This window comes from Copadichromis virginalis, linkage group LG10 (genome assembly GCF_057382275.1).
Source record: "Copadichromis virginalis isolate Kocher_CV1m ecotype Utaka linkage group LG10, C_Virginalis_male_GT1.1, whole genome shotgun sequence".
Classification (NCBI taxonomy): domain Eukaryota; kingdom Metazoa; phylum Chordata; class Actinopteri; order Cichliformes; family Cichlidae; genus Copadichromis; species Copadichromis virginalis.
This window is the reverse complement of record NC_140627.1, coordinates 33086345-33100563: the sequence shown is the minus strand read 5'-3', so window position 1 is coordinate 33100563 and position 14219 is coordinate 33086345. Positions and strand designations below refer to the sequence as shown.

Below are 14219 nucleotides of genomic sequence, written 5' to 3'. Positions count from 1 at the left end.
CTCTAAAAGGCACAGACAGCCAGTGCAGGGAGGCCAGGACAGGGTTGCTCTCTTTTACGAGAGCATATAACCATAGCAGTGTACAGTTACAGCAGATGGGAAGAAATTAAAGCATAGATCGCTGTTTCGAGGTGCTGCCTAGAAAGAACCAACTTCGCTCTTGCCAGTCACCTTAAATGATAAAAACCGAACTTCACCACTGCTCTAATTTGTCTGTCCAACTTAAAATCGAGGTCAGTAACAACAGGTTTAAAAAAAACACACTTCCAAGGGTAACAAATCCACAGACGTGGACTCACGTAGACCGACACCTCTGTTTTTTTTTCATGCATATTTAAAAAGTTTAATGTCATCTCGACATGTCAAGATGAGATCCCACCCTTCTTTATATATAATTGTATTATACATAACCTGTCACTACATATTAAATAAATATATTATTTTATTGAGTATATCATCATTTTGTCGTCATTTTATAAATATAGCCTTTTCACACATCACATAATACAGTATGTTTGTTATACAAAAAAACCGTCTTCTAGCAATAAGTGTTTCCGCCCGGTTTCGAACCGGGGACCTTTCGCGTGTTAGGCGAACGTGATAACCACTACACTACGGAAACGCCTGATGCTGAACGACCTAATGGAAAATTATGGCGCTGTTTCCACACTTTGTGGCTCTCGCGGGCTGCCAAACCGAAATGTATCAACATTGTTTTCACAAAAACTCAGTGCATATAAGCATACTCAACGTTTTCAAAGGCAGCTTAATGTTTATTATATTCTATAATACCCACTAACTCCTGTAAACTCTTAATATGCATTTTTATTTATTTATTTATTGGTGCTATTTTTAAAATTCACACCATCATTTAAATTTGGATACCCAAATTAAATGTTTAGCTGCTAGTAAAAAACTACTCAAACAAGTGCTGAGATCATTTCTATGGTCCAATCATTTTCTGCCTTCTCCAAGATAATCAGCCTTTACTGCATGCTTTACATCTCACTGGTCTTCTGTCTTTCAGACACTCAGCCATGCAACCCACCTCCCCACTCTGGTGTGTGGAATGACCAGGGTGATGAGCTCCAAGCCTCCATCTTCATCGAGACTCTGCAGGGTCCTCTCCTAACTGCTTCGATGGCTGGGATTGTTTCTTCTATAATGGGTCATCTGAGTTAATTGCTAGATGGTTTAATTTATTTCTGTATTTTAATAAATCATGGGCAGTTTTTCCACATGATCCCTCCTTATTTAACTATTTTGTAGATAATCTAATTAAAAAATATCAAAGAAGGGCAACAAGGTGATAAGAATACAATTTTAACTGCAAGCATGCATTCAGTGAGAAAAATGAAGCTCCAAATCACTGATGACAAACAGTTATTAACAAGGAAAACTGCTTAATTCCCGAGGGATCACTTTAAAGTAACAAACAGAAACACAAGGACTGTAGTCACATGTCCAGGGCAAGATCCTGATCTCTGAGCTGTTCTCCCGAGTGTGAATATTAAATATAAAACACTATAAACACACACAGGGTGCATGAAGTGCAAACTTTTTGATAGCCCCACCTTTGTTTTAAAAGACCTTCCCCCAACACATCCTTCAACCACGCACACACATTTTTTGTTTTCAAACTCCATTGCAGTTTATTCCACACCTCAAAACTTGTGTAAGCGATTAAACAAATAAAAGTTAACTGCAATGAATTACACTTTGCAATTATATAAACCACTAACTCTTTTGAATAACAGCAACCAGGCTGTCTCAATGCGGTGTGTGAGTGTGCACGGCAAGTCTGCATGTGTGACTGCGCACGCGCACACATTGCACTGGGACAGCCTGGTTGCATCATATTCAAAAATTTTTTAAAAATCATCCTTAGTAGTTGACGTCTAACTTTCAACACATTCCACGTCTGGTCCAAGTTTCATAGATGTCTACTCTAATATTCCACATAAAGTAAAGGACAAGTCTGCTTAAATTTAACAAATTTCAAGGAGTGTAAGAACATCATATAAAAAATATATTAAAAAACATCTGTGATCGCTGACATGAATTTCTCAACAGATTTCCTCAACAGATGCATGTGTCAGGATCTGTGTCCTGTTTAGCCTGAGAAAGTGTCCTTTAGTGTCACGGTTCTGGGTCCGTTGGACCCGGTATTTTGAGTTTATTATGTTTTGGTTTATTTTTGCATTATGGATTGTTTTCTGATGTTCTGGTGCTTTGTTTATTATCATTATGGATCTGTTTCTGTTATTCTTGGTGAGGGATCAGTTCTTAGGTTTTGGGTTCTCATGTGTATTGCAGTTTCTGTTCAGTGTCTAGTCCGTCTCTCAGTGTCATGTCTGCATCTGGTTTAGTAATTCTTGTTTCTTGTTGTGAAAGTCTTTGTCTTATGTTAGTGTGTGCAGCTTAGCTCCCCCGTCTCGTTAGCCCTGATCTCCCCCAGCTGTGTCTCCCTTCTGTGGCCCATTCCCTCATTACTACCCTGTGTATTTAAGCCCTGTGTTTTCCCATGCTCGGTGTCGCGTCGTACCCTCAGACCCTGCCTGTGTGTTCCAGTTAGTGTTGTCATGTTTTGGTTTCTGTTTTGTTGGTGCCAGCAATAAAGCTGTGGTTTTCAGTAGTGATGGGCAGATGAAGCTTCATGAAGCACTGAAGCTTTTCATCCAATTGGTTCACCCCAGCACAAAGCTTCTTGAAGCTTCATTTGCTCTAGTAGGACACCTACTGGACGTAAAAATATTAGTTGGCATGAATTTGAAGAGTGTGGCATTTTGCACACAGCCTGTAAATGTCAACAACAAAAGGAGTGTGTAAAACATGTATATTGTAGTGATGCAGTATACTGTGTATATTTATACTGGCAGTATGGAAAATGATTATTTGGAAATGCTTAAAATGGAAATGATCATTTACTGTGAGGTGAGGTGTGGTTGGGGTGTGGACAGTGGTTGTGCTTTTGTAACGTTGAGGTATGGACAGCTACACACTGAGGCTTTGAGCCTCAGTCCTGCCTGTTCACATTTTATTCTGTAAAAACTACATTTCACTGCTTTTACGTCCTTTTTAGTGGGGAGAACATAGCTGGGATTTAATGATTTAACAAATCTTTTGAATCCTTTGTCCTCCACAGTGCTAAATGGCTGGGAGTCCTCAATCACCATGGTAACCATCTATTCATCTATTGGAGATTGTTCTCCTGAGGAAAGACAATAAAGACAAAGCACAAATATAAATATCACACACGTAACTTATAACAGCTGTATAATATTGTTATATCATTTAGTAACATTACTGCATGCTATATTATCATTGCATTTGATGGCTCACCTGGTCTTGCTCCACAATCGGTGTTCCCCTTATTCTCATGCAAAGCTCTGTAGTGCCTGAGCATGGATGAGGTGTTGTTGTTATATCCCAGCTCCCTGGCACATAGCAAACACTTCACCTTGTACAAAAGTAAAGCCGCGTAACATAAATTGTATTGCACCATCAGTATCATGAAAATACATCTTCTGTAGAAATTTACATACCTTGTTGGGAGGAATAAGATCAAAATGTTCCCACACAGGGGAGGACATCCTCCTCTTCTTAGCTGGCTCCATTCTCTCCTGACTTTCTCTCCTCACTCTCATAAACCTCCAAACTGTCTCCAAACTCTCACTAACAACTCTCCATCAAACACCCACATTTTTGAATGTAGTCTGAGGGTTTATATCGCTGTCATAGCTCGCGGCAAAGTTCGAACCACTTCATGAACCAGTCACGTGGTACAGCCGGGCAGCGAGGCTTCGGACGTCATCATTTTCAGCTCCTCCCATAAATGAAGCAAGCCTCGATACGCGCATCGCGGAAACGCTCCCTCAATTACTCGACACAAGCTTCGAAGCCTCGACACAGAACGTCACATCACTAGTTTTCAGTTATATTTCCGTCTGAGAGTCCTGCACTTGGATCCACATCTCCACCTGCCCGCACACCGAGCCCTGACATTTAGCCTGTTAGGCAGAGAACAACAGTCCGCAGCCTACGCAGGTGGCCTTGAGGAAACGGGCAGGAGAGACAGTTCTTTCTCGTTCTCGTATGTCTGGGAAGAATTGTTGTTGTTCTCGTCGGCGCCAACCTTCAAGTGTTATCAGCCTCGGCCTTCAAGCTTCCAGCTGGCGTGTCCATCACTGGTCTCCAGGTGTATCTCCCGTTTCAAAGCCGTGAGTTCCTCCAAGATCTTTCCCATATTGCGTTCAGTAAGAACAGTCTGAGTACTCGCAGCTCTTCCCACATTTTCGATATTAACGACAGGCCTTGTGGGGTTTTAAACAGCATTCACCACTTTCTTCACTTTCCGATAAGCCAGGGCCAAGCCAGCTCCGATCAGCAAGAGGCCCATTATCATGGTTCCAAATAGGTAGATGTCTTCAATGTCCTTCATAGACAGTCCCGCTAGGCACGCGAGGTGCCACTTCTGCCACCCGTCCATCGTGTATCCAGCAGGGAATGTCCCTCCAAGACACTCGGCCTCTCCCAAACCCAGGCTTCTCGTCGAGAAGAGAGTTTCAATTGCATTAAGGGACCAGTTGATCAAATCCAGTTCTTCTTCTTTAGGTTTTAGATAACAAGAGTGAGAATGAGAGGCTCTCTCAGGGTTACAGTTAGATGAGACTAGAGAAGGACATGCAGCAAGCAGGGAAGGAGGGGGTGAAAGATGCATCCGCCTCCTCCGAGAGCCAAAGCAGAAACAGAACCAATAGATTATTAAAATAAAACAGAAATATATACCTGTACCTGAGTCTGTCCAGTCTCCAGTGTGGATCCTTCAGTCCAGCCTAGAGCAGTTCCACTCCTGAGTCTACTGGACCAAGCTAAGGTCCAGCTCCAGCAGATGGGAAGGGTTAAAATTCAGAGCTGATGCCAGAGAAGCACATCCTTCCTCGGTAATCAGCCTGCAAACACATCAAGCAACATAAATAAACAGACCTTTGTAAATGGACTGGTACTTATAGCACACCTCTATGAATATCTGATTCATAGGAGATCAAGTTGCCTTTCTGCAGCTGCCCAAAAGCCAGTTTTCCTGCTCTCTGGACTCCAATGTGAATCTGCCTCAGCTTCTCTATCGTGCTTTACCTTCATCACTTTGGCCTGAGCCATGAGGAAGTAAATATATATTTCAGTCAGTGCCTTTGGCAGCTGTCCCCTCTCTATAGTATTTAATACATCCCCCAGAACTGCTGCAGAACAGTGAGATGTGGCACATGATGTGGAGGCTTCGTGACATCCTAATGTGGGAGAAAAGCTCTGCTGGCCTGCTCTTCATCTCTGAATCTCTTCCTGATGTAGTCCTCCTTCTGGGTGTCAGTGAACCCCCTGATCTCTGTGTTAGCACTGTTTTCCCAATGCCATCCCTATTCTGACTGGTTTATCTCTTCCAGGTGAGCCTTTAGAGATGTCTTCTTGTATGATTGTTGTTTCTGGTCTGTCTGGTTTCCTGGATGCTGTTTCAATGTGTCTGACCTCTTGTTCATCATTGACCTTTGATGTCTCTCCCTGTGTGATGTTGAGATCTGTGTACATCTGATTCAGACGGGCTGGATTTCCTGCTTTAGCAATCCCCTCAAACAAATGCTGGAATGTCTTCTTCAGCCTAGATTTAAGTTTGCTATTACAAACTGCTGCAGAAGTTTCCAAAAAGAAAAAATATATAAAAGCAAAGAGTATCAAGTGTTTTAATAATACACACAGGGTGACTGTGTTTGTGGTCTTTCTTAAAAGAAAGAGCGTTTTAATTATGTTGGTCCATATCTTGAGACATTAGAAAGTGTTTCAAGAAATAGTCTTACTGTACTGCAGATGGTCACCCAGCTCCTCCTGCTTCATTCTCCTCAGGAACTGCACTGCGATCTTCAGAAATGACTGTCTGTTGCTCCTCTGCTCTTCGTCCTCACCCTGCAAACCATCCTCACTCAGACCCTCTGAGCATTCTGGCTCACCTGGACTCTTCTTCAGCTCATTTTTTACAAAAGTGAAGATGCCGTTCTCTAGCAGCTGCAACAGAATACTATACGAATGAACCACTCAAACTGGAACTGTGGAACATCATAGCCATGTAAGAGCTCCTTTCCCCAAATTTGAAGGCTGGGTCTGGTGTACACTTCGTGGTCCCATATATCCCACAATTCATAGCGCGGCGGTGGGTGTGGATGTTTTTGTTGGGAAAAAACGACGGATGCCTGAAGCAGGGCGGCCAAAGAGTAAACTTTTGAAAGTACTGAATATTATGTCACTTATTTATGTGCGAATGTTTAATAACGAGGAACATTAAAGCATTACTGTTGGCCACATGTCGGCAAAGTTATGTGACATTAGCGATGTTTGTACTAACTTGGTTTTAAAGCCTTTACTTTAAAATATACGCCGTTCAATAGTTGACTTTAATCTTACAGAGAATGTGATGTTTTATGGATAATTAACGTCAGTCATATATCCACAAACACAACAAGCTGAAAGTCAGTGATGCTGCTCGGTTTGCAGTCCTGAATATCACGGCACAAGCAGGATCCACTGCACTGTTAATGTGAGCTATGTTATAGAGATTGAAAATGTGACGTCATTCAGGGGCAAAACAGCAAAGGATTCTGGGAACGAGAGGCAAGCGGTACTAGCGCACGCAGGCTTTCACATGAAAACAGTCACACAGTGATAAAAAAGAAACACAAAAATGGCAAGAAGCTGTTGTATTATTAACTACAATAGCCGGTCGCATGACAGCCACGGGAAGCCGACGGGTAAAGAGATCGGTTGTTATCGGATTACGTCGTTGAAGAGAAATTGTTCGAGCCATGTTTCCGAAGTAACAAAGAGGCGACGGATGGCCTGGATTGCAGCCATTCAAAGATCAAATATAACATCCCAGAACACTCCAGCTAACATCATAGTCTGCTCCAAGCATTTCCACAAAGGTCAGTCTGCTGTTGTAGTTATTACGTAATTTATCATAACATAATTGTTGATGTAGGTTAAAAATAAGTCTTATATTGATTTGAATTGAATTCGTTGCGCTATGCTGCTTTATTCACTGTGGCTTTGCAGGCTAATGTTTGCCAATTTTTTTTGATGTGTTTTATAGAAAAACAGCCTACACAATGCTGGAATGCAATCCAGACTGTGCCCCCTCTATCAGCCTGGGTCAGACCGAGTTTAAAGATGTGAGTGAAGTTGGCTCCCCACCTTCTTCAAATCCAACAAAAGTGGTATCAAACGTTTGTGCTGGTTTGTGCTGCAGAAATTTTTGTTTGTGCTGCTATCATTTTAAAGATATTAATAAAAATTTCTAGAGGTCATCAGAGGTCAACCAGCCCCCCCACATTACCCAAATCAAACAAAATTGATGTCAAACGTTTGTGCTACGTTTGTGCTGGTTTGTACTGCAAAATTTTTTGTTTGTGCTGCTAACATTTTAAAATTTTTAATAAAATAACGTCTTGATGCGTGCTTAATCATCCAGGTAAGTAAATCCCAAAAGGTTGATTCTGTTCATCTGGACATTTTCAGTTGGAGAAACGTTTCGTCACTCATCCAAGTGACTTCTTCAGTCTCAGCTGACTGTAGGTTTCTCCAACCATATAAACAGTACATTTGCATAGTGAAGGAAACTAGCGCCACTGAATGAACAATGTGCCGGGGGGTTAATTCCATGATTGTTAGTATGCAAATTCTTATGACCATTGATCAATGACAACTAATCAAAGCCTACTGATCAATGGCCATGAGTACCATTCACAGAAAGTGGGGAATGGCTACAATCACAGCATTGTAGGATGGCGAAAGATGTGCCCTTGGGCCCCCCTTCTCGATTCAGAGATGGTCAGCATCCTGACAGCCCAATGGACGAAGCTGTCTCTCAGTCTGCTGGTTCTGGCCCGGAGGCTCTTCAGTATCCTTCCTGATGGCAGCAAACTGAAGACGCTGTTGAAGGGATGAGTGGAGTCACCTGTAATGGAGACGACCTTCCAGATAGGCAGGTGCAGTAGATCTCCTGGGGAGGGAGGCAAGAGAGGTCCCCACAATGCTCTCGGCTGCTCTCACTACCCGTTGTCATTTTTTCCTGCAGAACCCAGTGCAGGAGTCATACCACACAGTGATGCAGCTGGTGAGGATACTCTCAACTGTGCCTCTGTAAAAGGTGCTCATAATGGGGGTTGAATCTCTTGTGCTTCTCAGTTTGCAGAGGAAGTAGAGTCGCTGTTGGTCTTCTCCACATTCAGGGACAAGTTGTTGTTGCTGTAACACTCTGGCAGTTGGATTTGAAGAAGGTGGGGGGCCAACTTCACTCACATAGTTTAAAGCTGCTACCACAGCAAGAGTTGATCGGTGAAGAGGGAGAGTGAGCTCAGAAAAAGTGATATTTTTTACTGTAACAACCACAAACATGTTTAATGATCATATTTCATAACTTTAAATGCAAATATAAATTGTCAATTTTAAAACCATATGCACAAGTTTTGCAAACAAAGTTGTTTGCATCCATTTACACCTTCAACCCTTTTTTAAATAACCATTTACAGAACAATCAGCTGTTCTTCAATAAGATGCCACAAATTATTTGTGCCACTCCAAATATTTCTGTCCACTATAAAGGAAACATCACAGCCTGATACCTGCAGGTCTGACAGCAGCAGGTGTATCACTCCTGTTTCTACCTGGAGACAGCAGTCGCATCATTGTTCTGACACACAACACAAAACTATCCACAACACTACACACTAACTACACAACACTACACACTAACTACACAAGACAACACATTAACTACACACTGCAAACACGCTAAACGTCACAAATCTCTCACATCTCATGAGAGAGAGAGAGCGTACGCTTATGTTTTTGGTTTGCTCATAAGCAGAGCGTGCTCGCTGCGCTGTCCTTAGACAGTAAACGTGACGAAACTATTGAGGAAAAAACGCCGCGTATATATTGTTTATCATGACTCTGGTTTTACGTGGCCGATCAACACAGTTTATAAACTGGTATATGTCACCTTGTTGCTTTGTCTTTAAGTGGTCATGTGATTGTCTTATCACGACTACTTTATTCTTCCTCAGTCAAACAGCAGCACTCATGCGATTGTTTCGCCCCATGAGCTCCAGGTGTTGTGCCAGAAAGTGATCGTGATCACCGTCCGTGGGAGCGCAGCTGCTTAAAGCCGTAGCGTCTAGATTACTTACAGCTACTTCCGTGCAACTACAAGTAACGGCCGTTAGTAACGCCGTTACTTGTAACGCTATCCCTGAATACCACACATACTGGGACTTACATAACTGACCTGGTATGAAACCGATGAAACTGAATCAAATCCCCTTTGCCCTGGGTTAGAGCAAAGGTACACTAACCCTTCTATATACACCTTTAAACTCAAGAGTTTAAAGGTGTATATAGTAGTATTGTGTATATAGAAGCTGCTTATATGAAGCTGCTGCACTGAATTTATATTTATTTGAAACAGTTCTTCTGGGAGAATATACCCACACTGTTCCAAAAAATAGTAATGTCAAAGTATTTTACTGTGTAGTTTACAGATGTGTACTGGTTTTCTAGAACATCATTACATTTACATAAGTAGACTGTGATCTGACACGTCAAATGTAAAATAACATAACATCACTGTAAATGTAATAAAACACAATTTACTTGTTTGTTAAATATATTTTGTTGTACATATGCATATTTAGATCGTAAAAATACATTCAGAAATGTCTCCCATCATGCCTTGGGACACGTGCTGCTGTTTAGATGTTCTTGTTTTATTGTTTATGGTTACGTTACTTTTAACTGTTATCTTGAATGTTGTGTTTACGCCGTGGTGCAGCGTCACTGACAGTTGTTGTTTTGTAGAGAGAGTGCTGTACCATGAGTGACTTCTGTTGTGCTGTTGTTGAACCTTGAGGCACATAGTAGCACGGCAAGTGTTTTAATAAGGAGCTCCCCCCACCAGCTTGGGGTTAAATAACAAGCTCAATCTCTCTCTGTGAGCTTCTTTGTTAAGATTTCTCTGCATGACACAGTGTAAAACATTGCACGGACACGCTGTGCTAATTATATATTTTGAAAAAGAAATGTAGAGGTAGGAATTGCAATTAATATAAATAACATGACGCTGAGCATCGGCCAATGAATGTGAACTAACAACAAGGTCGCGGGTAACGCTGCGACCATAGGAAAAAACCCTAATATGAAGGTATTTTACAGTAATGTTCTGTTCTTGTAGAATATCATTAAAGTTACGTAAATAGACTTTGACTTCACATTTTGAATGTAAATTAACGTTAAATCACTGTAATGTAATACAACATAATTGTCATGATTATTAAATGTATCTGTCTGTGCATATGCATATTTAGATTGTTAAAATACATTCACAAATGTATCATGATCTCACAAATATCTGTCCGTTATTTGAAAGATCGAATTCAAATGTAATGCTATGGAAAAGTATATCAGGCACCGGTTCTGACATAAACGGTAGTAACCAGACCGAAAAGCAGCGCACATTTCGGTGCTTTATTTCGGTGCTTTTTCCCCTGAAACGTCATACACTTTGAATTCTAGCCAATCATTTTACGTTTCCGAGGATAGTAGGCGGGCCCAGGTACGTACGTTCTTTTAGAGCAGAGCTACAGATTAAAAATGTCCAAGGCGAAGCGGTCAAAAGTCTGGCTGTACTTCACAGCAAAAGATGCAAACTCAGCAGCAACAAGTGCTTTAAGCTGATACTGTGATACTGTCAAAGGAGGTAACGCCTCAAATCCGATGAAACACCTGGCGACGCATAGCGTTTTTTTTAAAAGCCGAGAAATGCGCCGTATTTGATAGCTTGCTGCGAGACCTCACACTGTGCACATCTACTGCCGGTGGGTTGCCTGTTATGCAACATCCCCCAAAAACACGAAGAGTAAAGTCCTGGCCCCTAGCCCTGCCAGTGTAGCAGAAATGATGAGGATGATGATGCAGCAGCAGCCGTTCTTCTCTGCGTGAGTAGCTTAATGTTGTTCATGTGTAATTTACGTTGAGTAGGCTAACCACGTTATTACATTAATGCATGTAAGGTGAACTAGCAAACATCATCATAGCTACATGCGGCTGTCTTCTTGTTTGATGGCAGATGCTCCCTTCACCCTGGCCAAAAAGGCTAAAATGACCAAAGAAAAAGTGGAAAACAGTTAAACATGAGAGGTTTTTGGACAAAGTTTGTGTTTTTTCCATTGTTCAAGCACTGCTTCCAGCCAAGAGTGATACCATATATGCCCTATAGCTGCAGAAAAGGCTAACATTGTTATCTTTTTACAAAAAAACAGCTGAACATGAGAGGTTTTTGGACCAATTTTGTGTTCTCCATTCTTTAAGCACCGTTTAAGCACCGGCACCGTTTCAAAAGTACCGGTTTGGCACCGGTATCGGATAAAACCAAAACGATACCCATCCCTAGTCTTCAGTACCTGCTGGACTTTGAAGCTCTGGATTCTGGGACTGTTGGAAAAGGTAAAACATTTTCATTAAAACCTTGTTACTGTTTTGTTTTTGTTACTCGTCATTGTAGCTTGCTAACAGTAGCAATTAGCTAGATACGTTAGCTGTTGACGTCAGCGCAATTTAGTATCTGGTATACAGAAACTGTTTTCCTAACAAAACCACTGTTATAATTAAGTGAAGCTGCTCCCAGCTAATTTGAACCTTTGGCTTCTAAAATATGTGGTTCAATTGCATGCTGCGTACATAACCTAATGTCAGCTAGACCGATATTAAAATTTTATATATTGTTAAAGTCACTAAAATGGCGCCTGAAGCCTGTTGTGGCGTGAGCTCTGTGTCTGCTCTAGAAACTCTGAAATTCAGTAGAGCTGAGCCGTACATTAAATACTCACATGAACCTGCACTTTGAATTCTGTATGAGCTGTATAAAATACAGCTATGCATAAGTGTTTTGAATGAATAGAAATGTGATATTAGAAGGTGTGACTTTGACTGTTCCTGCATAACTTATTTTTGGACTAGTTGACAAGTTATGCTCCAGTCATTTGATGTTTTCAAGATAGATGTTCTTTTGTAATATAGTTAAATGTTCTTTGTATATTTCATTTATCCACCATCATACATCATACATACAAGCCAAGAAGAGGTCGTTATACTAACAAGAGGTATCAACGCTGGGCCAAAGTTCAGCACATGGTTAAAGTTTGTAATCCAGACGGGGTGTAAATATCACTCAGCAGCCAGAGCTGAAGCAGGTAGCATCAACACATAAATCTACTCTACCCGGCTTAAATCACAAGAGCACCTCTGACCAAAAAGCTGTAGATTTTTCTTGTTTGCACAAATTAATCCAGATTCACATTAATTCTGTTCACAGCTCCAACAAAATGAGGAAGAGGAGGGGGAGAAACACAATTAGATTGAATTACAATTGGATGGAAGTCGAGGACAAGGAGAAGGAAGCTTTGGATGAGGAGGAAGAGAAGCAGCAGGAGCATCTTTAGGGATCTCTATGATGTCATTGAGGTTTGTTTCATTAATATGGTCCTCTCACAAAGAAAGATGACTTGTTTTAGTTCACCTACTTCCTGTATTAAATAGTGATGTGCAAAACGTTGTGAAAAACCACAGAGCAGGCACGTATAGGATGATCTGATATCGTCGTGTTGATTAACATTTTCAGACCATCATGAAAATGTTGTTCCAGGTTCAACATTGCAAGTGACCAATCACATTCTTTTGATGTTATTCTTTTGCGCGCCAAGCCATTCCTGCATTTATGAAATTCCAATGTTGCAAGGACAATATCAGTTCTGCTTACCGTTTATTAAAGGGTTAGGGTCAGGGTCCGTTCATCGGCGGACAGAGACAGTTTCTCGCAGCTTAAGTACAGTTTTTTGTTTTACGGCGTTTTTTTCCGAAGTCGCAAAAGTATGACGTCACAACATTCTGATTGGTCACTTGCAATGTTGATCCTGGAACAACATTTAGTATGATGATCTGGGAACAACACGAACACGACGATATCAGGTCGTGCGTCACATATAGGGCATCTGCAGGTAAATGAACATCAAATCTCTAAGACAGACTGAAATCTGTATATTTATCACCCTTATGATAAAACCCATGTCCGCTATTGGTTTATGGACTTTGTATTTTGAAGCCTCAACATTTGCATTATTGCTGTTGCTATGTTGGGACCATATTAGGATGAGGGATCAGAATCTGGAGTCGTGCACACTACTGTTTCATTTAGTGTGTATCCATAAGATTCGTACAGCAGATCCAAGTTGTGCCTTGAAAACAGGAAAGTCGTCTGCATAGAGGAGAACTGTAATAGCAGGCTTGTACAAAGTGAGGCTTTGTGCTCACATTTGCTGCACTCGTTTTACCCTGTTTTGATGCAGAATTCATTTGAAATCAGGCAAGAACTGGACTTATTTTTTATAATGTGTTCTTGTGAATTGATTGTGTATCGCATATGTTTGATTTGACTTTCTGCAAGACAACAGTCGTCCGCTGGCCAAAAAAGTTTTACAAATACCTCCACGTGATCTAGCCTGGATTTGGGAAAGAATAGGAAAAAAAATCTGCACCTCCTGCTTCAGATGCAATTTGTGTTTCTGTGTTCAGAGGCAGCGGCGAGAGGGGAGACCTCGGCTCATCCAGCTGGAGAGCCTGACCAGGAGGAGTCGAACATTAACTCGGCTCTTCCAGGGCACCCTGCAGACTCGGCTGTTGGCATCGATGAGGGATGACGTGAACGCCAAACTGGAGTCCATCACAGGTCAACTGCAGGTATGCGAGTCAGACCTTCTGAGGAGGGTTTCACTTTTCTCTCTTCTTTATAATTGACTCTTTTCTCTCTCTTTCAGCTCCTTGTCTCAGAGTGGGAGGGATTTGAAGCACAAAGGGAGGAACTTGTCGTTTGGTTGGCTGATATGGATGTCCGCCTGAGTGAGGTTGACTAGCTGACAGGAAACACCTGTGAAAAACTGAAACAACTGCAGGTGTGGGCTTGTTTTGATATGACATATATTTGATATGATACATACGGCTGCTTCTGATCTGCTCACAAATCAGATGGAGGCAGATAAAGAGAGATATTGTTAACCAGCACATCGCACTCCAGCAACCCCATCCACAGGACATCCACGCTGTGCTGAGAGAGCTGACCGCCGCAT

The 14219-nt window shown here is 41.6% G+C and overlaps 1 protein-coding gene and 1 non-coding gene across 2 annotated transcripts in view; both read right to left on the bottom strand.

Moving 5' to 3' along the window:
* LOC146700834 (uncharacterized) overlaps window positions 1-14219 on the bottom strand; it is a 113326-nt gene that overhangs the window by 64407 nt on the left and 34700 nt on the right. The gene's annotated exons all lie outside the window — the stretch shown is intronic.
* trnav-aac (transfer RNA valine (anticodon AAC)) lies at window positions 550-622 on the bottom strand. Its single transcript has one exon. It is a non-coding gene; the product is annotated as a tRNA-Val (tRNA).